At 42.2% G+C, this 23,239-nt stretch overlaps 2 pseudogenes; one reads left to right on the top strand and one right to left on the bottom strand.

The window, feature by feature from the left end:
- Positions 1–17,609, bottom strand: part of LOC118650607 — a 98,576-nt pseudogene extending 80,967 nt beyond the window's left edge.
- Positions 17,610–18,356: 747 nt separating this feature from the next.
- Positions 18,357–19,157, top strand: LOC118650606 (annotated as a pseudogene).
- Positions 19,158–23,239: the final 4,082 nt, after the last annotated feature.

The raw sequence follows: 23,239 nt of genomic DNA, 5'->3' as shown, positions 1-23,239 counted from the left end.
GGAAGGGGTTCCTCTCCCCATCAGAATTTTGGTTCTCATGAGGCTTTTGAAGAGGTGTTATTGCTCTCTCAGTTCTCTGTCTCTGACAAAATAAATGAATAAATAAATAAATAAATTGGAACAATGTCTCCCAGCTGACACAATGTGGAGAGTTATTCTCAAAGGTAGCAAACCAGCCTTCTAGGATGTAGTCCAGGTTCCTCAAATCTCTTAACTCAGGTTGAAGTGCTATGAAAGATACCTCCCAAGAAGCTGAGGGAGCTCACTGTTTGAGTCTGAACCCCAGGGTCCTAAGCCCAAATTTCAGGCACCATTCCCTTCCTGTTCTCTCCTAGGCCAACCATTAGGTTTTCATGGTGATTAGACATCTGATCAGGCCATATCTCTTGCCCTAGTCCTCCTCTGGGAACCTCATTACACAAAGGAAAAAACAGAATGAAAATAAGCAAACTTGCTCAACCTCACACTTACTCATCAACAAATTCAGGAAGCAACAACCATGATTAACATTGAGCTCAGAATTTCAGATATTTAGCTTCCTCACTAAAGAAAAAGAAGAAGAGGAAGAGGAAGAGGAAGAGGAAGAAGAAGAAGAAGAAGAAGAAGAAGAAGAAGAAGAAGAAGAAGAAGAAGAAGAAGAAGAAGAAGAAGAAGAAGAAGAAAAGAAGAAAAAGAAGAAAAAGAAAGGAGAAAGAAGAAGAAGAAGTTGTTTCCTTATTAAGCAATAAATAAAAAATACTTAGAACGTGTGACTAAGTGGTTGAAAAAAATAGAGAGGGGTAAAACCTTCAGAATTCAGGCACTTAAAAAGAGGTGTACAAGCTGAAACCGGTTTGGCTCAGTGGATAGAGCATCAGCTTGTGGACTGAAAGGTCCCAGGTTCGATTCCAGTCAAGGGCATGTACTTGGGTTGCGGGCACATCCCCAGTAGGAGATGTGCAGGAGGCAGCTGATCGATGTTTCTAACTCTCTATCTCTCTCCCTTCCTCTCTGTAAAAAATCAATAAAATATATTTTTAAAAAAATAAAAAATAAATAAATAAATAAAAAGAGGTGTACAAAAAAGAAGGAAATTCTCCCAGATGCTAAGAGAGATGGTTTTTTAAGTGTGCATGAATATGGGTGTTAAATAGACTATGCTTTGCCAAAATCAGGATACCTATTTTAAACTTTTAACTTGATTTATTCCATCATTTCTAAGTTTGGAAAAGTTTGATTTATTATCAAACCTCAGCAAATGCTAAATAAATTTGGTATATGACCTTCAAATGAGCTTCCTTTAAAAATTATGATTCAACCAATTAATTGGGTAAGCATGTTATTATATACTCTAAATTCTATACCAAAAAATTTGTCCTTTATGTTTTTAAAACACATCCAGTAGATCACAGAACACAATATGGCTGTTTAAGAACAGCAGCAAGATTTGAGGAAGAAGAGAGTGAAAGGAGAGGATTAATTATTAAAATAGACAAAATTCTGTGACACAAATGTTTCTCTTCTATAGCTTAAGTAATGGCCCTTCTGGGTGGGGGAAAAAAAAAAGAGAGAGAGAGAGAATATGAACTTTTTCTTATAAAACTTTCTCAAAGGAGAAAACAAAGCTGTGTAGGAAGAAAAAGAAGTCAGGAACAATAGCAGCCTTTTTGCAATAAATAACCCTGCGGTGTCTCCTGCCATGCTAGACAATCAGATAGTGGCAATAAAGGCACAATTACATACAGTGCTCTGAGCATCAAATCACAGATTTCCCCCTTGAGTTCTGGCTCTACAAAAAAGGATGTTAAATAAAGTGCCACATGTTCACATTTTCATTTTGATTACCTCTTTAAAATGCTAAGATTTGGGAGCCAAATGGGACTCATACATTTTCAATCACATTAGACTCAATATTTTAAATCATTAAATTCTCATTATACTCTCCTGAAGTTCATTTGATACCCTAGCTATATTTAATATGATGTGTTTAAGTAACTTGCCTAAGACCATTTAAGAAGTTAGTTAAAAAAAGCAAAAATGGGACCTGCAACAGCATTTCTGCGTGCTACCTGAGTGATGTTAGAATTCAAACTCTGTGGGTCCCTATGAAAGGAGAAAGTTGATCCAGCAGATGCCGTCATCTTTTCTAGCCCTAACAATGAATGGCTGCCTAGTCTTCCTTTGAGGCTTGAACTTCCTATATGCCTCCTTTGTTTCAATTTAAGGCTCTTAAAAATCAATATCATATGTTCTCGCTAAAGCAGTGGTTTTCAACCTTCTGGCCCTTTAAATACAGTTCCTCATGTTGTGACCCAACCGTAAAATTATTTTCATTGCTACTTCATAACTGTAATGTTGTTACTGTAATGAATCATAATGTAAATATCTGATATGCAGGATGGTCTTAGGCAACCCCTGTGAAAGGGTCGTTCGGCCGCCAAAGGGGTCGTGACCCACAGGTTGAGAACCACTGCAGTCTAAAGGCATCTTGAGGATCAGCCCCCATTCAGATGAGTGCTTATTCCTTTTATAATTGCTTTGAGAAATCTTTTGATATCAGTGAAAATGGACACCCTCTCTGCCCACACTATCCAATAACCTGTAATATAACCCTACTGTTATGGATTTAATGTTAAAATTTCTAGCCCCGAATGTGAGGGTATTAGGAAGTGGGGCCTTTAAGAAGTAATCAGGTCATCAGGGTGGATGGAGCGCTCATGAATGGGATTACTGCCTTAAAAAGAGGAGATCATTAGCACTTGCTCTCTCTCTGCTCTCTGCCATGTGAGGATCCAAGAAGACAGTCATCTGCAAACCAGGATGCCAGGTCTTCTCGCACCTTAATCTCACATCTCAGCCTCCAGGACCAAGAGAAACAAATGTTTGTTGTGTAAGCCTCCCAGTCCATGGTTATTTGTTACAGCAGCCTGAGCTGACTAAGGCACCTACCATTCTTCAGATCAGGAAGCCGCCTACTTTCACCTCTGAGCTTTCATGGAGCTGAATAATTCTGATTCTTCTCGAAGTTTGTTTTCCTATGCCTTTAGCATTTCCTTCAGCCTTCAAATGGCTCATTTCTTAAAAACCTCAAGGGGCACAATAATATAGAAGCCTGGTTTATACTGTTTGAGTGGAAAATCCCCCCACTGTAGGTATATGTGCTTGTTGTTTTTTGTTTTAATTAATCACACTCAGCTATATTATTATCACTTAGTGTTAGCTTTATTTCAACATGTCCAACACTTGCCTATAATCAGTAGTTATCTGTTCTCTATCTTTATAGCTCCCTTTTCCTCCAAAGATAAAATAACTTCTACAGAGAAACTAAGATGATGGTGTAGGTAAACACCAGAAATTGCTGCCTCCCACAACAACTTCAAAAATACAACGAAAAGACAGAACAGACATCATCCAGAACTACAGGAAGACTGGCTGCGTGGAAATTCTACAACTAGAAGGAAAGAGAAAAGCACACTGAGACCCAGAGGAGCTGCGGAAGTAAAGTGCAGAGGTACGGAGGCTCAAGCCCGCGCGGAAAGGGGCTGGCACCTGAGGACGCGGCTGTCTTTTTGAATCAGGAGGGAGTCACAAGCTCCCGAACTCCAGTTCCAGGAAGTCTCTGGGGACCCAGGACTCATACAGGGAGAAACTGCACTGTTTGGCAGCGGGCAGAACTCAGAACTTGAGGGCGGCTTTCCCTCAGAGGTGCTTGCAGCAATTACAGGGACACTGAGACGCGGGGCCCCTTAGGGCAGGGCTGAGGATCAGCCATAGCTGCTTGCTCCACCCTGTTGATTCCTGAGACCCCGCCCCACCCAGGCTGCAGCAGAGGCTTTTGCATATGAATCCCCTGGCCCTTTTCAATCTGAAAATTACCTAAAAAATTGCAGCTGGGCCAGACAGACCCAGAACTTCCAAGAGAAGTCACAAGGCCCCACAGCGGCTTGCATTGCTTCACAACTGGGCCTCATCTGGGCATCTCCAAACACCAAAAAAGGAAGGGGAATCTGCAGATCTCTTCATAGCTCCTGCTGGGTAGGCTCAAGCAGAGGCTAAATTACCACCTCCTTAGATCCAAGAGGGCCAGGGGTCAGAGTGGGACCATCCAGATGACAACTCCTCAGATCCATAAGGGACACACTCAGGGGGCAGACTCAGTGAGCACCAAAGCCCCACTGAAGCAAGTCTTGCCCCAGAAGGGTGTCTTCAGCACACAAGTTCTCCCACTGCAGACACCGCTGATTCTCACAGCCAATTGGCCTGGAGGTCAATTCCTCCCAGTGATAACTACAACAATCAAGGCTTAACTACAACAAGACTGTGCACACAGCCCACAAAGGGGTGCACCAAGAGTGTCCTCCTCAGGTAATTGGGGAGGCTGAGCCACTGGGCCCTACAGGACACCTAGCACACAAAGCCACTCTACCAACACAGGGAAGCATAAAAATACAGAGACAAAGAAACAGATCACAAATGACAGAAATGGAGGAAAGCAAATGACTGGATATAGAGTTCAAAACCACACTTATAAGGTTTTTCAAGAATTTTATGGCCAGAACCTAGAGACAGAACCTACACAGAACCTAGAGACAGAACCTACACAGAACCTATAGACAGAACCTAGCTAGAGAACATGGCAAAAGATCCTGGACAGAAACTGGCCACAGAACCTAGAGACAGAACCTAGCGAGAGAACATGGCAAAAGATCCTGGACAGAACCTGGCTACAGAACTTGGCTAGAGAACCTAGACAGAACCTGGCTACAGAACCTGGCGACCGAACCTGGCTGGAGAACCTAGTGAGAGAACCGAACCAGAACTTGGCTGGGGATCCTGGCTAGGCTGCTGATCAACTGAACACTGTCTCCATGTCATTCCTTCTTTGCCGACTCCGTCCACACCTTTGGGGACCCCTGTACCTGCTGGGGTTGGACCCAAGCAAGTTACCTACAAGGGAGTACCCATACAACTGTCGGCTGATTTCTCAACAGAAACCATGCAGGCAAGAAGAGAGTGGCAAGAAATATTCAAAGTGATGAACAGCAAGAACCTACAACCAAGATTGCTTTATACAGCAAAGCTATCATTCAGAATTGAAGGTCAGATAAAGAGCTTCACAGATAACAAAAAGCTAAAGGAGTTCATCACCACCAAACCAGCATTATATGAAATGCTGAAAGGTATTCTTTAAGAAGAGGAAGAAGAAAAAGGAACTCTTACCATTTACCACAGCATGGATGGATCTGGAGAGCATTATGCTAAGTGAAATAAGCCAGTCAGAGAAGGCTAAACACCACATGATCTCACTCATTTGTGGAATATAATGAACAACATAAACTGATGAACAAGGACTGATCCAGAGACGGAGAGGCACTGATTGGACTGTCAGGCCTTGGAGGGAAGGTGGGGGAGGGGGTAAGGGGGAAAGATCAACCAAAGGACTTATATGCAAGCATATAGGCCTAACCAATGGACACGGACAACAGGGGGGTGAGGGCATGAGCGGGGGGGAGCACTCGGGCGGGGGGGGGTCCCCTCAGCCTGGCCTGTGCCAGGGACCCCTCAGGGAATTTTTATTATCATAAAAATTCTCGGAGAACCAAGATGGCGGCATAGGTTAACGCCGGAGTTTGCTGCTTTGAACAACTACTTCAAAAGTGAAACTAAAAGACGGAAGGGACATCACCCAGAACCACAGGAACGCTGGCTGAGTGGAAGTCCTACAACTAGGAGGAAAGAGAAACGCATTCGGACACTCAGAGGAGGCGCAGTGCTGAAGTCAAGTTCTGAGGTGCGGAGTGCGTGGAGCGGGCTGGCGGCAGAGGGCGCGGTTGGCGTTTTCAATCGGGAGGGAGTCGCAGACTCTGAGCTCCAGATACAGGCAAGTCTTTAGGGACCCAGACTCAAATGGGAGAAGCGGGACTGTCTGGCTTCGGTCAGAGCGAGTGCAGCTTTCTCTCCGAGCTTTGCAGCGGGTGCTGGGACTCAGAGAGGCAGAGCTCCTGGGAACAGGACTGAGAGTCGCCATAACTGCTCTCTCTGGCCCACCCTGTTGATCCTGTGCCACCCGCCCCGCCCAAGCCCTGCACAGAGGCATTTACCGGATAGCCTCAGGCGAAGGCTAGATTAGCACCTCCCTAGAGGACAGAAGTTCTCTCACTGCTGACACAGCTGATTCTCATAGCCACTTGGCCTGGAGGTCAAACCCTCCCTGGTATTAGCTACAACAATCAAGGTTTAACTATAAGACTGCGCACAAAGACCACTAGGGGGTGCATCAAGGAAGCATAACAAAATGCGGAGACAAAGAAACAGGACAAAATTGTCAATGGAAGAGATAGAGTTCAGAACCACACTTTTAAGGTCTCTCAAGAACTGTTTAGAAGCCGCCGATAAACATAATGAGATCTACAAGAAAACTAATAAGACCCTCGATCTTATATTGGGGAACCAACTAGAAATTAAGCATACACGGACTGAAATAACGAATATTATACAGACTCCCGACAGCAGACCAGAGGAGCGCAAGAATCAAGTCAATGATTTGAAATGCGAGGAAGCAAAAAACACCCAACCGGAAAAGCAAAATGAAAAAAGAATCCAAAAATGCGAGGATAGTGTAAGGAGCCTCTGGGACAGCTTCAAGTGTACCAACATCAGAATTATAGGGGTGCCAGAAGATGAGAAAGAGCAAGATATTGAAAACCTATTTGAAGAAATAATGACAGAAAACTTCCCCCACCTGGTGAAAGAAATGGACTTACCAGTCCAAGAAGCTCGGAGAACCCCAAACAAAAGGAATCCAAAGAGGACCACACCAAGACACATCATAATTAAAATGCCAAGAGCAAAAGATAAAGAGAGAATCTTAAAAACAGCAAGAGAAAGAAACTCAGTTACCTACAAGGGAATACCCATACGACTGTCAGCTGATTTCTCAACAGAAACTGTGCAGGCCAGAAGGGAGTGGCAAGAAATATTCAAAGTGATGAATACCAAGAACCTACAACCAAGATTACTTTATCCAGCAAAGCTATCATTCAGAATTGAAGGTCAGATCAAGAGCTTCACAGATAAGGAAAAGCTAAAGGAGTTCATCACCACCAAACCAGGATTATATGAAATGCTGAAAGGTATCCTTTAAGAAGAGGAAGAGGAAGAAAAAGGTAAAGATACAAATTATGAACAACAAATATGCATCTATCAACAAGTGAATCTAAGAATCAAGTGAATAAATAATCAGATGAACAGAATGAACTGGTGATTATAATAGAATCAGGGACATAGAAAGGGAATGGACTGACTATTCTTGGGGGGGAAAGGGGTGTGGGAGATGCGGGAAGAGACTGGACAAAAATCGTGCACCTATGGATGAGGACAGTGGGTGGGGAGTGAGGGCGGAGGGTGGGGCGGGAATTGGGAGGAGGGGAGTTATGGGGGGGAAAAAAGAGGAACAAATGTAATAATCTGAACAATAAAGATTTAATTAAAAAAAAAATTCTCTAGGAATTTTTTAATCAGACTTTTACAAAACAGTCAGGTCTTGTTGCTGCATAATTAGATTTGAATAAGAGTCTTACACTATATGTTAGAGAATTAAGAATCAGAAGATGAAGACTTCAAGCATGTTTTCCTGGATTTTAGTTCAGCTATTTACCAGCAAAATTCTTCCTCTCTCACAGAAACCTGGGACTCATCAGGATTTAAGATGACCTTGAGTATTTAAGTTGATGCATTCTTCTGCTCCTTATAATTCTCATCTGTGGTCATGGGAGTTGTATGAGTTTAGGATTTTAAAAGAAACCTGACATTTATCTCATCTAAATGTAAGAAAAATGGACTCTTTTTTTAGGGGAAAATTAAAACTGCCACGGAAAAAAAAACTGGCCACAGAACAGAGTTTCTGTGTTTTCCAAGTCGAGTGAACTCCACTAGTCAAACTAGGGGGTAACGTGGGAATAAGGACACATATGTAATATCTTAATCAATAATATATATATATATATATATATATATATATATATATATATATATGAATTTTATGGAAACCGCCGATAAATTTAGTGAGACCCTGGAGGATATGAAAAAGGACCAACTAGAAATTAAGCATACACTGACTGAAATAAAGAATAATATACAGAGATCCAACAGCAGACAAGAGGATCCCAAGAATCAAGTCAAATATTTGAAATACAAAGAAACAAAAAATACCCAACCAGAAATGCAGAAAGAAAAAAGAAACCAAAAATATGAAGATAGTGTAAGGAGCCTCTGGGACAACTTCAAGTGTACAAACACCCGAATTATAGGAGTGCCAGAAGAAGAGAGAGAGCAAGATATTGAACACCTATTTGAAGAAATAATGACAGAAAACTTCCCCCACCTGGTGAAAGAAATGGACTTACAGGTCCAAGAAGCGCAGAGAACCCCAAACAAAAGGAATCCAAAGAGGACCACATCAAGACACATCATCATTAAAATGCCAAGAGCAAAAGACAAAGAGAGAATCTTAAAAGCAGCAAGAGAAAAAAAGTCAGTTACCTACAAGGGAGCACCCATACAACTGTCAGCTGATTTCTCAACAGAAACTATGCAGGCCAGAAGAGAGTGGCAAGAAATATTCAAAGTGATGAATAACAAGAACCTACAACCAAGATTACTTTACCCAGCAAAGCTATCATTCAGAATTGAAGGTCAGATAAAGAGCTTCACAGATAAGAAAAAGCTAAAGGAGTTCATCACCACCAAACCAGTATTATATGAAATGCTGAAAAGTATTCTTTATGAAGAGGAAGAAGAAAAGGGTAAAGATAAAAATTATGAACAGCAAATACATATCTATCAACAAGTGAATCTAAAAATCAAGTGAATAAAAAATCTGATGAACAGAGTAAACTGGTGAATATAATAGAATCAGGGGCATGAAAAGGGAGTGGACTGACAATTCTTGGGGGGAAAGGGGTGTGGGGGTGCAGGAAGGGACTAGACAAAAATCATACACCTATGGATGAGGACAGTGGGAGGGTTAACGGCAGAGGGTGGGGTGGGAACTGGGTGGAGAGCTATGGGAGGAAAAAAAGAGGAACAACTGTAATAATCTGAACAATAAAGATTTAATTTTTTTAAAAAGAAATCATATTAGTATCTAGATATATGCAACAACTATTTATGATGAAAATAACAACAAAAAAATTCAGCGAAGTGGCAGGGTAAAAAATTAACACAGAAAAAAAATAACTTCTACAATTGTGAAACAAGGATCTGGTCACTATTACTCTGTTGTTAACTGAACTATGTGCCCCTGAAATTCATATATTGAAGCCCCACCCCCTGCCAGTACCACAGAATGTGACAATGTTTAGAGAGAGGGCCTTTCAAGGGGCAATCAAGGTTAAATAAGGTCATTTAACCAATATGACTGGTGGGAAGACACAGGGAGAAGATGGCCATCTACATGCCAAGGAGAGAGGCCTCGGCAGAAACCAGCCCTGCCAACACTTTGACCTCAGAGCTGTAGCCTCCAGAACTGTGAGAAAACAAGTTTGTGTTGTTGAAGCCACCTGGGCTGTGGTACTTTGCTATTGCAGCCCTAGGAAACCAGCACAGGCTCCTTTTCTGGTTATGACCTTGATCTAACCTCCATACCCACTGCTACCGGATAGAGGAATAAGGTAGTGACTGAGCCTCATTCCAGCGCACACAGCCAGCATTGCACCATCTTCACCATCATGCCTGGTCCCGTTGATAGGGGAGGAGAGATTCAGGACTTTCACAAAAAGAGCAGCACAGTTGCAGCAAATTAAACTAGATTTTCAATGTTCCCCTGTATTTTCTTCTTCACACCCAAAGAATTAACAGCCTAGTAAGTCCCAGTTGAATAGCCAAAGGTTTTCCTAAGGAAAAGTGAGACAAATTTACTCTGGCCATCTTTCCCCTAATGTTGGTTCCAACAGCCATTGTACCGGATATTTTCCCAAAGTTTGTGTTCCAAGAGTCCAGCTCAGTAATAACCCACAGGAAATCAACTTCTTTTTCAGAGGAACCAAATATTTGAGCCTGGTATCAAGACCAGAATATTCCTAAGGAGAGAGGCTTACTCATCAGATGGTCACTAAACAGTTAAGATTTTGACCATTTTTTTTAATTCATTCACTTCTTCAGAAAACATATATTGAGTACCTACTGTGCGCAAGGCTCTGCTGAGAGGCCAGGGCCACACATGATAATAAATCATTAACACATCAAAAGCCATACGAGTCTACCAGGAAGCCAGAGTGTGAAGATTTCTAAGAAAAGAGAAGAGTGAGACATTATAAAATATCAGAATTTTAAGATTATGAGAGAAAATGACTCCAAAGATGGCCTGTTCTTCTAGGACAGTGGTCAGCAAACCATGGCTCGTGAGCCACATGCGGCTCTTTGGCCCCTGGAGTGTGGCTCTTCCACAAAATACCACGTGCGGGCACGCACATTCAGTGCGATTGAAACTTCGTGGCCCATGCGCAGAAGTCGGTTTTCGGCCTGGGCAAGTCTATTTTGAAGAAGTGGCATTAGAAGAAGTGGGGGGTGTCAGTCGGTCTGGCGAAGAAGTGGGGGGTGTCGGTAGGTCTGGCGAAGAAGTGGGGGGTGCCGGTCGGTTGGCTGACGGGAGACGCGGTGCAGGCGGGCCGCGGGATACAGAGCGTGGGGGAGGTACATTGTTTTGAGGTACGTTCCCTGAGGTCGACCCCTCCCAACTCTCCCATCCACACTCGTCTATCTGAAACAAGTATACAAGAAGAGTGTGGATGGGAGAGTTGGAAGGGGTCGACTTCAGCGAACATACCTCAGTCAGATTGAGGACGTTTTTAGCAAAGGCCAGCTTAGGAGTACCCTAATTAAGTTAATAACAGTGTACCTACCTATATAGTTTAAGTTTAAAAAATTTGTCTCTCAAAAGAAATTTCAATCGTTGTACTGTTGATATTTGGCTCTGTTGACTAATGAGTTTGCAGACCACTGTTCTAGGATATGCATAAGCTTAGAAAATCAAAACAAACACAGCACACTGATTGGGCAGATACTGTATTCAGATGTGATGTGGGAGCTAGTCATGTGATGCCTCACAAAGAAGATATGTGGGTCTCTTTTCCTCTGGCTCTATCCCTCCCTGACAAATGTGCAGATCCATTCCTATGCACCACCCCCCCCAACCTATCCCCCCCCCAAAAAATAAAACAGACACTACTTACATTCAGATAAAGTAGCCAAGTTATTTTATAAAACGTACTTCAGGTTTTTTTGAACCTTTTAACACCATGCCATCCCTGCTACTCTCTTTGAAACAAGTTTCCATGAGGCAGAGGGAATAAATCAACATCCTGTGCTGTTAGCAGTTTCTCTCTGCTGCGTGGGTAAAGGGGATGGAGGTGGCAGTGGCAGCCTGGATGGGATGGCGGGGGCAGGGCCTGAGGAAACAGTGCTGCTTTTTCATGCGTTGCTGTGAGAGAATCACACAGACCAGACCGCTGCAGGAAGGGGGAAGAGCCTGAACCCACTCAAGAGAGCGCCTCAAGGGCAGTGGTGTTCTCTCCACAGGCACGTGATCAGGAACAAAGGAATCTTTATTCATCTCTTTCTGCGGCACTGGTTTGCTTTCTATTCCTTAGGAGCAGCTGAAAAAGACCATGAGCAGCCCCTTTAATCAGCTGTGGGAGAGATGAAAGGTTTCAGAAGAGAAGCTGTCATTTTGGAGAATGGTGTATTCACATTATAGAATAATCTTTAAAGAAAAGAACTGTGTGAGACTGATCTTTTAATTATAGAGGCATAAACACATCTGTGAAATCCACCAATTTCACTGTGGATTACTCTCTCCTGAAAAGCCACATATTCAGTAAACAAAGATCTCAATTTGGAAATGGCTTCTCTCCCTAATACATGTCTTTGAGCGAGCCCCCTTCCCCACCCCACTTCCAAATTCCAGCCAGTATTATGAGAAACTGCAAACAGAAAAATGTACAACCTTTCGGAGATGGGGTTTAAGGGCTTATATAAGCTTTTATAGGTTCTGTTTGCTACCAAGTAAGTTCTAGCTTCTCAAAAATCAGATCAATCTGTTAATGATTTCATGATCCCAGTCTTATAGGAAAAATTCTTTTATTTATCCAAAAATCTCAAAGCATTTTCATCCCACTCATGAATCTTATCCCAGCTCTGGCTGAAGAATACAAGCAAGAATCAAATCTTAGAATTTTTGCTGTACCTCTACAGTGCTAGTAGACACAGATATTCAATAAATATGTATATGCCCTGGCCCATGTTGCTAAGTGGTTGGAGCATTGGCTCCACACAGAGAAGGGTCCTGGGTTTAACTCCGTCAAGGGCACATACCTGGTTGCAGGTTCAATAGCTGGCCCAGTTGGGGCGTGTGAGGGAGGCCACCAATCAATGTGTCTCTCTCACATTGATGTTTCTCTCTCTCTTTCTCCCCCTCCCTCTCTCCCTTCCACTCCCTCTAAAATTCAACGGGAAAATATCCTCAGGTGAGGATTAACAAAAATGTATATAGTTATTGAGTTGAAATGACATCATTCACAACATTGATAGCTCCACCACCCCAAAATTTTAAGTCACAGTTTCTTCTAATTCCTTCTAAGTCAGCGGTTCTCAACCTGTGGGTCGCGACCCCTTTGGTGGTTGAACGACCCTTTCACAGGGGTCGCCTAAGACCATCCTGCACATCAGATATTTACATTATGATTCATAACAGTAGCAACATGACAGTTATGAAGTAGCAACGAAAATAATTTTATGGCTGGGTCACAACATGAGGAACTGTATTTAAAGGGCCAGAAGGTTGAGAACCACTGCTCTAAGTGAACAACAAGCAGAAAAATAGTTCCTGGCCCCTAGGTGATTATATCTTTACTGATTCATATTTTATTTAATTCTTCTTAGTAAGACAGCCTGGACGCAACTCTACCGTCACATACACAAGTGACCCAGGGGCTGTCTGTGGCCACTTTCCCTTTCCTGCTATTTCTGGATCTTGAGTGTACCCTACTCCTTGGGGAGTTCAGAGACGTTTGTGAGTTCCCATTTCAGGAAATCCCACTGCATTTGAAGTTCTCTCTCCCAGAAAAAAAGAAAACCTAAAGGAAAAGAAGGGCCTCTGTCTTCTCAAGAACTGTTGCTTTCTCTGTCGATGTTTTGGTTACTTTTCATTGAAAACTTTCTCTAACAGGAAGATATTTACACAATCTTTTAATATCCCTTCTTTGGTGTTATCCCTTAACTTTGTTAAGGAATGAAGATACTTTAATAGATGATATTTAGATGACTTCTCAAGGGAGGTTGATTCTTCCTATTATTTAGTAAATTGTTATTCTGAAGCAAACTTATTTTTATCTATTGGTTTCCATTCAACTCTGTTTCCAAAGGTGGGTGCCAAGTTTTAGTTCCTCCTGTTTGCAAAATTATCTGTTCCTGGGGCGGGGAGGATCCAGGCTCTTCACGTAACACTTCTGCATGTGGGCTTCTCTTCTAGGCCCAGATAATTATTCATTATTCTCAGATGCCTCCCTTTGCATTCAGGACCTGGGCTTCAGGAACCATCATCTCTTCAAAATCATGTAACTAGCTTTCAGATGGGTTTTCATCCAGTTTCTTCTTAAATCCCCTCAAAAAAAAATTTGAGACTAACCAACCCAATTTTAATTTAAATAAGGAGAGGAAGAAAAGAACATAGTGCCAAGAAATTTTCTCTTGCCCAGCCCGTGTGGCTCACTGGTTGAGTGTCCACCCAGGAACCAAGAAGTCACCGGGGTTCAATTCCTGGTCAGGGCACATACCTGGGTTGTGGGCTCCATCCAGTAGGGGTCATGCAGAAGGCAGCCAATCAATGATGTTTCTCTCTCAATGATGTTTCTGTTTCTTTATCCCTCTCCCTTCCTCTCTCTCTGAAAAACAATAAAGGGTGGGGTCGGGGGAGAAATATTCTCTTTTTGATGGGAAGGCCTAATTATCTCACATGTAGTTGTGTTTCTTCAGCACTTGCATAAAGGCAAAGGGCTGGTCAGGGAGACTCAGAGGCCAACTCTAGGCCAACACAGTCCTTGGTTCACTGAAAATGGGCTTTAGTTCAGTCTCCAACTCATCCCCTCAACCTCCATTCCTCTGTTCTTAGCATTGCCCTGCGGCCAGGTAGCGACCTACACTGACCTCCTAGGCAGGTGGAATTCCTCTGAGATGGAATGGGCTCCACTGGCATTTGGGAGCCCTTAAGAAAGACTGGTTCACGTACAGCATTGCACATATTCTTAATATTATATTCTTACACTGTATTATATATATTTGTTTGCAACTGTATATTCACCACTTAAAGCTTACCACCATACAGGGATGCCACCTTCTTATAGGAAAGACTATATTTCATTGGTCATGGTTTTCCTAGTGCCTTATACATAATAGATGTTCAATAAGTGACTGTTCATCTTCACCTATTGTTGCTTTTTGTAAGGTCATCAGGAACTCAGCAAGGGGACTTGACCCAAAATGAAGGAGCTTAACAGACCACACTCATAAGAACAACATTTGATAAAACAAGTTAATAAGAGAGTGTCCCTGAAATCATTAAAGGGAGAAAATCCTAAAATAAGCTGGGGAGAGGGAGGAATGGTAGAAGAAAGAGGAAACCACAGGCCGGATGTCAGAAAAAAGAGACTAGAAAATATTGACTTAAGACAAGACCAGACACCTAAATGCCATCCAGGAGCATAGAGCAACTAAAAAGATAAAGAATAGACTTTATCATTAAAGGTTATCCTTCCTTCCCCCCAGTCCCCGGCTCCACCCCACATCACAGGCCTCCCCTACCAGCCCCACCCAGGGGATTGGTGGGTACCAGCTATTAGCCTCCTCTTCCTTGTGTCTCAGTGAGCCTGCTTTCCGTTCCCTCCCTTATAACCCTTTGGACATGCATTCCTTGATCTCAATAAAGCCTTCCCTTATCCACCCTCATTCCTTCCTTTGAAAGATAACCAACCATTTGGAATGGCCTCCTTCTTACCCCTCTTCATCAGCTCCACCACCACTACCTTTGCAATGGAGACTTAGGTCCACCCCGCTTGTTTTACTTCCCTGCCCACAGGCATTTCAGCAGGCCTGATCTTTAGGACTAATCTTTATAGATGAGCAATGCCCAAATAACTAATTCAAATAGCCTATACATTAATCTCTGGCCAATAAGGAACTTCATGGCTGATTTCCAGACTCTTCCTTGCTGCTGGCTATCATGATGAATAGCTACATTTATTCTTTTGTTGTCTCTATCTGCATTACATTGATGTGGTGTGTTCTGGGGGTCAGGCAAAATAAAAGTATAACAACAACAAAACTTGCACAATTCTGAGGCTTTCTTAAAATGAGAGTCATTATTAGAAGGGTGATAGCATAAAACTATACTGTCCTGATGTCTGCCAATCTTAGATTTGAATCTCAGTTCTATTTTAAGTAACTGAACCACTCTAAATCTCAGTTTTCTTACCTGTGAAAGGATAAGTAATACCCGCTTCCTCAGAGAGTTACTGTGGGCTTTTAACCCCTCTGCTGTCACACTACCTCCAATTACAACATCGATCTTGGTTCTTCCTTCACTTATCTCCATCAGATCCTTGAGATTCCTGGTATCACTGAGTGAACTCCACTAGCCGAAGGAAAACACTACCCTAATTCTGTTATTTATTTTTTAACTATATTTAAGTGTATTCCATTCTTAACCAACTGCAGCCTGATTTCTTTCAAATTCAATGGAATTTCTTTTAGGAAAAGGATCTGTTCTAATTAATATGACTGAATATATATATGGCATGAGCATAACGGTTTAAGAAGCCAGTGGTTCCCAATTGAGGACTGCACATACCTTGGACACCTCAAGGTATGTGCTCACTATTCGTTATTTGGAGACTGTAAGAACAATAATCTATATGTCTATATATACATACATATGTATATACTGAAGGGAAGCAAAGTTTGTCCCCCAGAATGTGCCTTTTGGGATATTGACTTTAAGCTGGTTATTTTTAAGAAACAAAAGATGCAGAAAGACCCTTTGAATCTTTACCTGCCTAAGAAATTTAGATAGAGGACCAGCTCCAGGAAGGGATAACTACGGTTTAATATGAACTGTGTGTGATAGATAAGAGCCTAGCAAGGCCCATTTGATGAAAGTCCTCTCTTTGTCCCATTGTTAAAGTTGGCCCAGCAGACATTTATTTACCACACATTTGCTTTCCATCTCCATGTGAACTGCTTTCCTGCCCTTTGAAGTTTCCCAGACCACAACCCCATCTCTCCCTCCCCTTAGCTTCAGAATGACACATAAACCTCAACTGCCTAATTTTTCCTTGGGTGTCTTATAATATTTCTATGGAGCCCCCACATTTATTACATCTGTGATAAATTTTGGACATTTTCTCCTGTTAATCTGTCTCAGGTTTATTGGAGTATTAGCCCAGCCAGAAGAGCTTAGGCAGATAGGAGGGAAATTATTTTTTGCATCCCCACAATACAAACCGATATATCCACATATATTAAAAAAAACACACACACAGCATTGCTGTTTCAGAGATACATGTAAATGCTATTGAGTAATAAAATATAAATTTATTTTAAAACATGACTTAATTTATAAAAGCTTTTATCATTGTGTGTGTTGTCAGTCAACATTTGTTGATATTACAACACGTAGTGGTTCTAATTATTTAAATTTAATACTACAGTATTAATATTTTATTATATCTTGATATTGATGGTATTAGTGACATTTGATTGTTCATAAGAATAGCCAATACATTATGTGTCAGGCACCGTTCTAACAACTTAACATATATTAACTCATTAAATCCTTACAACGACCCTATGAGGCAGAACTATTATCATTTCCAACTTACATATTAGGAAAATGAGGTCCAGTGAGGTTAGGTCACCTGTCACAGAGCTAGTAGGAGGAAGAGCTGAAATTCAAGTTCAGGTGTTCTGCTCTAGAGAATGGAACCAAGCTCTTTGTTTCCCCCCTCAATCGGTTGAGAACTCAGCTATTCAATAATACATTAATGTCATTGTTTTTGATTAAAAAAAAATTATTTGTAACTCAACACTGATTCCATTTTCTATGAAAATGGGCACATTTCTAGCTATGTACAAACTGAAATGTATATGTATACCCTGACTTATATTCAACCAGGGATACAACTGAGATATCTATGGCAACTGTTTTATTAAAAAAAAAAAAAAAAACCCACAACAAATCAGTTCAAATAAAAAATAATAATGAAAACACTTCATGCTGCCTGGTCTGTCCACATATGCTCCTACCTAATGAGGTCACATGGTCCAAAGTAAGGTTCCATTCATAACATTTCTTTGATAATCACTTTGTCATTATCTTGTTGCTTTCACCTTCTTCTGCCTCCATTAGGAAATTAGCTTAAATTGCACTATTTAGTTATTTGGTAAATTGAAAGGTAACAACACCACAACAACAGAAGCAACAACGTCTAAGGAAGTTAAATACAATAAAAACAGAATGACATGTTTCAACTTCTCACCTCTATACTTGAGTTATAGTCACACTCACATCCATGTTCCATTTCGTCGATTGAACATTCAAGAACTTTCATTGACTCTCTGCCATGTACCAGGAATTATGCTTGGAGCTATAAATATGTGAATATAACTAAGTATGCACCAATCCTTTCTGAGGACAATTTAAAGGACTCCAGGTAGCCATTCGCTCAATTTATAACGACAGTGCAAGGTAGAATGTTATCAATACTATTGGAGGGACAGAATTCCACACATGTTCTGAGCAGGGACAGAGAACTCCAAGAGAGCAAGTAATCTGATAGGAAACCTCCCTCTCAACTCTCTCCCTAGGGGTCTCTAGCACTCCCAGTGCCACCAGGAACCCATGTGCAGAGCAGAAAGGCAAGGTCCCCCGGGGCTAGTTTTACATTCTGGGACCAACTCATCTCAGTGTACAAAGGTGACCTTGTTATTCCATGTTTTCTGCTGACTCCCTACCACTTTCCCTCAGCTTCTACCTTTCTTTGATTTGTTTCATCTTCTTTGCGTTCTTTCACATTGTTCTTCTTCTCTTAAGGTATGCTATTTCCTAGGGATATTTCCACTAGGTAACTAATGTGATATTATGTTGATGTCTGTTACCATTTCAGAAAGTGGTATTTTCCAACCCTGATTCCAAATTATGAGAATTTATTCTACTTGTAAACTTATAGCCCCTTAAGCATTAAATGTTCTATATTTGATGGCCTTAAAGCTTCCTTTCTTATCCTTCTGAATCTGTGTCAAAGATGTTGGATAAAGCCAGGTCCGGAATGACTTTAGAAAAGGTCAGGCCTCTCCAACACGGCCCTGCAGCTGTGCAGCGTCCCTGGCAGTACGGCAGCTGTTGTGGCTGCATCTGTGGGCACTTCTGTTCCAAGGACCATGAAGGCAGCTGCTTTCACTCACTCTTTGTGCACAAGGTGAGTCCCCAGAAGGACGCCCGCTCCACCTTGCTGTCAAGAAAGAAACCAGCAACCTCTACAAATCCAGTTTCACAGTGTGGAGCCCGCGTGTCTGGGTGCCTACAACAGCCTGACGGCTGTGCTACCCGCTGCACCTGGATGAGGACTGCCCTGCTCGCTCCTGGGCAACTGGAACATTGGTATGTGAGGCAGGGCCAGGAAATGCACCTGTGGCTATTCTCAGGCGGCTACCTAGCCCTCGTGGACTGCACGAACAAGCTCAAAAGCAACAAGGAGTACCTGGAGGTCTCGAAAGGTGTGGAACCAGATGCTGCTCAAGTTCAGCTTCTGGAATGAGCTAAAGTCCAAAATGGGCCCCAACATCTGTGAGCTGAGAATAAGTTCAAGCCAGGAGCCATGTTCAAGTGGGGGGACAACTGGGCTCGGGCCATCAAGTACCAGCAGGAGAACCAGAGGCAGTGGGTGGTCTCTTCTTACAGATAGAAGAGCCGTCTCTGGGCCTATAAAGACCTGCAGTCTCAGGACGAGACTAGAAATGCTACTTGGAGGAAGAGGGGTTGAGGCAAAAATGTCTACTACACAGTCCCCCTGGTGAGACAGATGGAGACTTGGATCAAGATCCCTTGGAAGATCTCGCCTCTCCAGTGAGGCTGCTGCCACCTCATTCCCCTCCTCCCTCAGGGCAGCCACGGACAGAGAGCTCTCAGTCCTGTGGTCTTGGTTTTCTCTCAGATCTGGGAGGACTCTGGAGGCTGATGCTCAGCTCAGACAGGGTTCTGAGGACTTGCAGCTCGGCCTGGACACTTCCCACCTTCCCTGCCCATCCCTTGCCCTGTGCTGGCAGCAGTTTTTAATTTCTCTAAATGAAGAATGGCAACCTTTTATCTCTTCTCACATTTCCCCTTAAGATTCCTCATCTCTAGGCCACCATTCTCCAATGATCACCATGGAAAACCCTCAGTTTATCTTTAGTTGCACAAAAGGTAGTGTGTCTAGTGGTTAGAGGTAGGATGGGAAAAGAAGAGGAGAAACTAGACCAGTCTCTTAGGAATTCCTTGGTCTCTACGGGGCCACCCACTTGCTGGACAGTCCAAACCAAGTCCCTTTTGCTGGGGAAAAGCCTGAACTGCCACAAGAAATAAAGGAAAACTTTTAAGTTAGCAAAGTTAGCAGAAGGTCCACCTAATTCACCCAGAAAGGCAGCTGAAAGGATCTGGGGGCAGGAAATAGAATGGAACAGAAATAAGAACCCAGAAGGTAGAACATAGAGTTCAGAACTTAGGTTTGAACTGTAGAGCTTGGAATACAGAACGGGGAACATAGACAGAGGCGATAGAAGCCCACTTGGGAGCATTTCCTAATACAGACAGTTGGAAGGAGGCTCATCTCTTTCCCTCTTTAATCAGGTTGAAAATTGAATGTGTAGTTCCAGCCCTTCTGTGGAACGGCCCTCCCTTTTCCTTCCTGTGGGCACAGATAGGGGCCAGGGCCTGTATGTTCCTCACCCTGCAACCCTTTCCTCCCTCTTCACATTTGATCAGCCCAACCCTCATTCTGCTGGGCTGTTGGGTATGTGGAGTGGGATAAGTGACTTTGAGGGTCTCCTCAGTGACCCCCATACGTCAGGAACCTCTGGGAAGATTGATTCTGCCTCCCTCTCAGGAAAACTTATGCTGGAGTTGCTGATGGAACCCATTAAATGTTTACTTTTAAAAAAATGTTATTGATTTTTTACAGAGAGGAAGGGAGAGGGATGGAGAGTTAGAAACATCGATCAGCTGCCTCCTGCACACCCCCTACTGGGGATGTGCCCGCAACCAAGGTACATGCCCTTGACCGGAATCGAACCTAGGACCCTTCAGTCCGCAGGCCAATGCTCTATCCACTGAGCCAAACCGGTTAGGGCTACTTTTTTTTTTTTTAAATAAGATATCTAAAAAAGGATTTAAAGAGAAGAAAGGCACAAACAACAAGACAATCACAGGAACTCCCACAGCACAGACAGATGGGATACACGGACTTCAGGGAGAAATATATTGTAGACAAATATCTACTTGAAGTGAATAGCTGCCAAGGCACTGATCTGTGTCCCTCCATCAATTCTAGAATCTTTATTTTTCTCTAAGCACTCTAATAATCATATTTATTCATTTGCAAAGCTTGCATTTTATGGAGCCCTACTCTCTGGAGCTAAAAATATTGGTGTCCGCTTTTTTTGCCCCTCCCCCCATATGAAAGCAAATACTACATTTAAAGTTCAGATACATTTTTCAGTTTAACTTCCTATGCCTTGTTTGAGAGGACAGTGTTGGTGCTGATTCTTTTACAAACTTGGCAAGGAGTGTCCTTAGGAAGTAATTCTCATTGCCCTTTGCAGTGTTTAAAAGACAATGTGATCAAGTGAGAAGGTCACCTGGATCACAGGAGATTATGTGTTCTAGAATGAGCTTTCTCGCCGGTATGTTGGCTACGTCATTTCGCCTTTTTGGCTTCAGTTTGCCCATAGATTCTTAGCACATGCGTTTAGGTGAGCAAAGTGTCGCTGAAGAGAGAAAATACTGTTTTCAAAGTTGTTCCATGCATCTGACTAAGATTCTTTGGGTCTAAGATTTTTTAAAAATTGATATTTTTGTCTTCAACTGAGAGGAGGACAGCCAGAAAAGTGATGTGAACCTTTTCTCATGGATAAAATTGCTTTGCTCAAAAGTTGGTATTGCCTCTGTTTTATAAAGCACTCCCTCTCCAGCGGCTCTCAAACATCATTGCTCTTGACCCACAGTAAAAAATACATTAAACATCACAATCTTATGCATGCACATACGCTTCACAGCCGTCAGTGAAACAACACTTGCCCTTAGTAGCTATGAGCATACTTGAGTTTTCTATCTTATTCTATTTCACTCTTTTTAAGTGTTTATCCTGGTTTCGAGACCCAGTAAAAGGTTGCAACCCACTGTTTGAAAAGCATTGCTTCATGAGAGTTTTATTAAAACTCTATGTATCTTCCTCTCCTTCTCCTCAAGTAACATAATATCAATGCCTTGTGCTATTGTGGGGAGCTTCTAGATGGGAGATCTTTACCAGGGCTGAGGGGTAGTATGGGATTCATTGTGATTCTTTTGGGGGTCGGGAGGGTGTATCTCTTTGGCTTAAAGCTAAATGTTATGCATGGAATGACCTTTCTCTTGTATTGTTTAGAAAGAATTTCCATGAGACAATGACAAAAGCCCTACCTATTTGGTAAGGCTGATAAGGCTGACTTGTCTCAGGGTGAGAGGTGGGAGAGAGGGTAGGGCAAAAAAAGATTTGGACAGAGGATTTAAGATGGCTCCTTCTGAGAACTGGCAAGTTCCCATGCCCCTATTACAAACTGAGGTGTAACATGGAGCCTTCATAAAAATGAGATAGGGCGAGGACAGAACTAGTGATGGGAGTATGCTTCACTTTAATTTTGATTGATTAGATTTAATAGTGTTAAGTGACACAACCTTGTAAAAGTAACCCTTCAGGTTGTAATTGTCTCTGATGGCTGACTTTGTGTTTAGTTGGGATCAAAGCCAGTTTGTTCTTACTTTGGATTCATTCTGATGCTTTACACACACACACACACACACACACACACACACACACACACACACACACACCAGCCCAGTCCATTGGAGACCTAAAGGTCAGTATGCTATTGTTTGGCTGCCCAACTAACAAGTAAGAGTAGGCTACCAGGGGAGATTGTCAATATTTTGTGTGGCAAGGAAAGCCAGTCATTTTGCACTTGCTATGGTAAAATCTTCTTGTGCAACATAGCCGCATTTAGATAAATATGAGCTTTTTCTTCTATTGAAATGATTTCCAATGTCTATAAGAATGCTTTCTTCTATAAAATGTTTCTGACCCATGTTGACCCTTGTCTGTAAAATACATATTTGAAATAATATTTGAAAGAACAGTAGTTTTTTAAAATGAAAAAAAGAACATTGCTTATTCAAGCCTTTAGCAAGTCTCATTTTATAAATAACATGACATTATTTATTTAATGCAATTTCCTTTAATGCTGCAAGTATCATTATTAACCCCATTTTATAGCTGAGAAAAGAGACTTAGTGAGTGATTTGGCAGGATCACGCAGGCAGTGAGTGCTGGGGGTGGAACTGAGGGGCCTCAAATGAAGGTGTTCTGACTGCAGATGTGTTTGAAAGAAAAATAAAAAAACAACACAATATTTAATTTACTAGTAGTAGTCTTTAGGCTTCTTCAAATGGCACCTGTAAAAAAAATAAAAGCATTGTCCTGGTCAGTTTTCTCAGTGGTTAGAGCATAGGACCATGCACCAAATGGTCAAGGGTTCAATTCCCAGTCAAGGGCATGTACCGCTGTTGCAGGCTTGACCCCGGCCCTGTAGGAGTGGGTGCGGAAGGCAACCAACTGATGTGTCTTTCGCACATTGATGTTTCTCTCTCTCTGCTCTCTCTCCCTTGTGCTCTCTCTCTCTCTTTCATTCTCTCTCCCCCACCTCCCTTCCACTCTATCTAAAAGCAATGGAAAAATATCTTTGGGTGAGGATTAAAAATACATGCATACATACATACATAAAAGCATAATTCTCATACTAGCATAAAAAATGGCCAAGTGCAGTTGTTGGGGCTAATTAGCTCTGCCAGACCAAACAGCATCGTACAGTCATCAGACAATCCATTAGATCTAATTAAGGGAAATTATTTCAAGACGACTCT

Source organism: Myotis myotis, unplaced genomic scaffold (genome assembly GCF_014108235.1).
Source record: "Myotis myotis isolate mMyoMyo1 unplaced genomic scaffold, mMyoMyo1.p scaffold_m19_p_3, whole genome shotgun sequence".
Classification (NCBI taxonomy): domain Eukaryota; kingdom Metazoa; phylum Chordata; class Mammalia; order Chiroptera; family Vespertilionidae; genus Myotis; species Myotis myotis.
The sequence above is the reverse complement of the archived record's forward strand: the minus strand, read 5'-3'. Positions and strand labels throughout refer to the sequence as shown.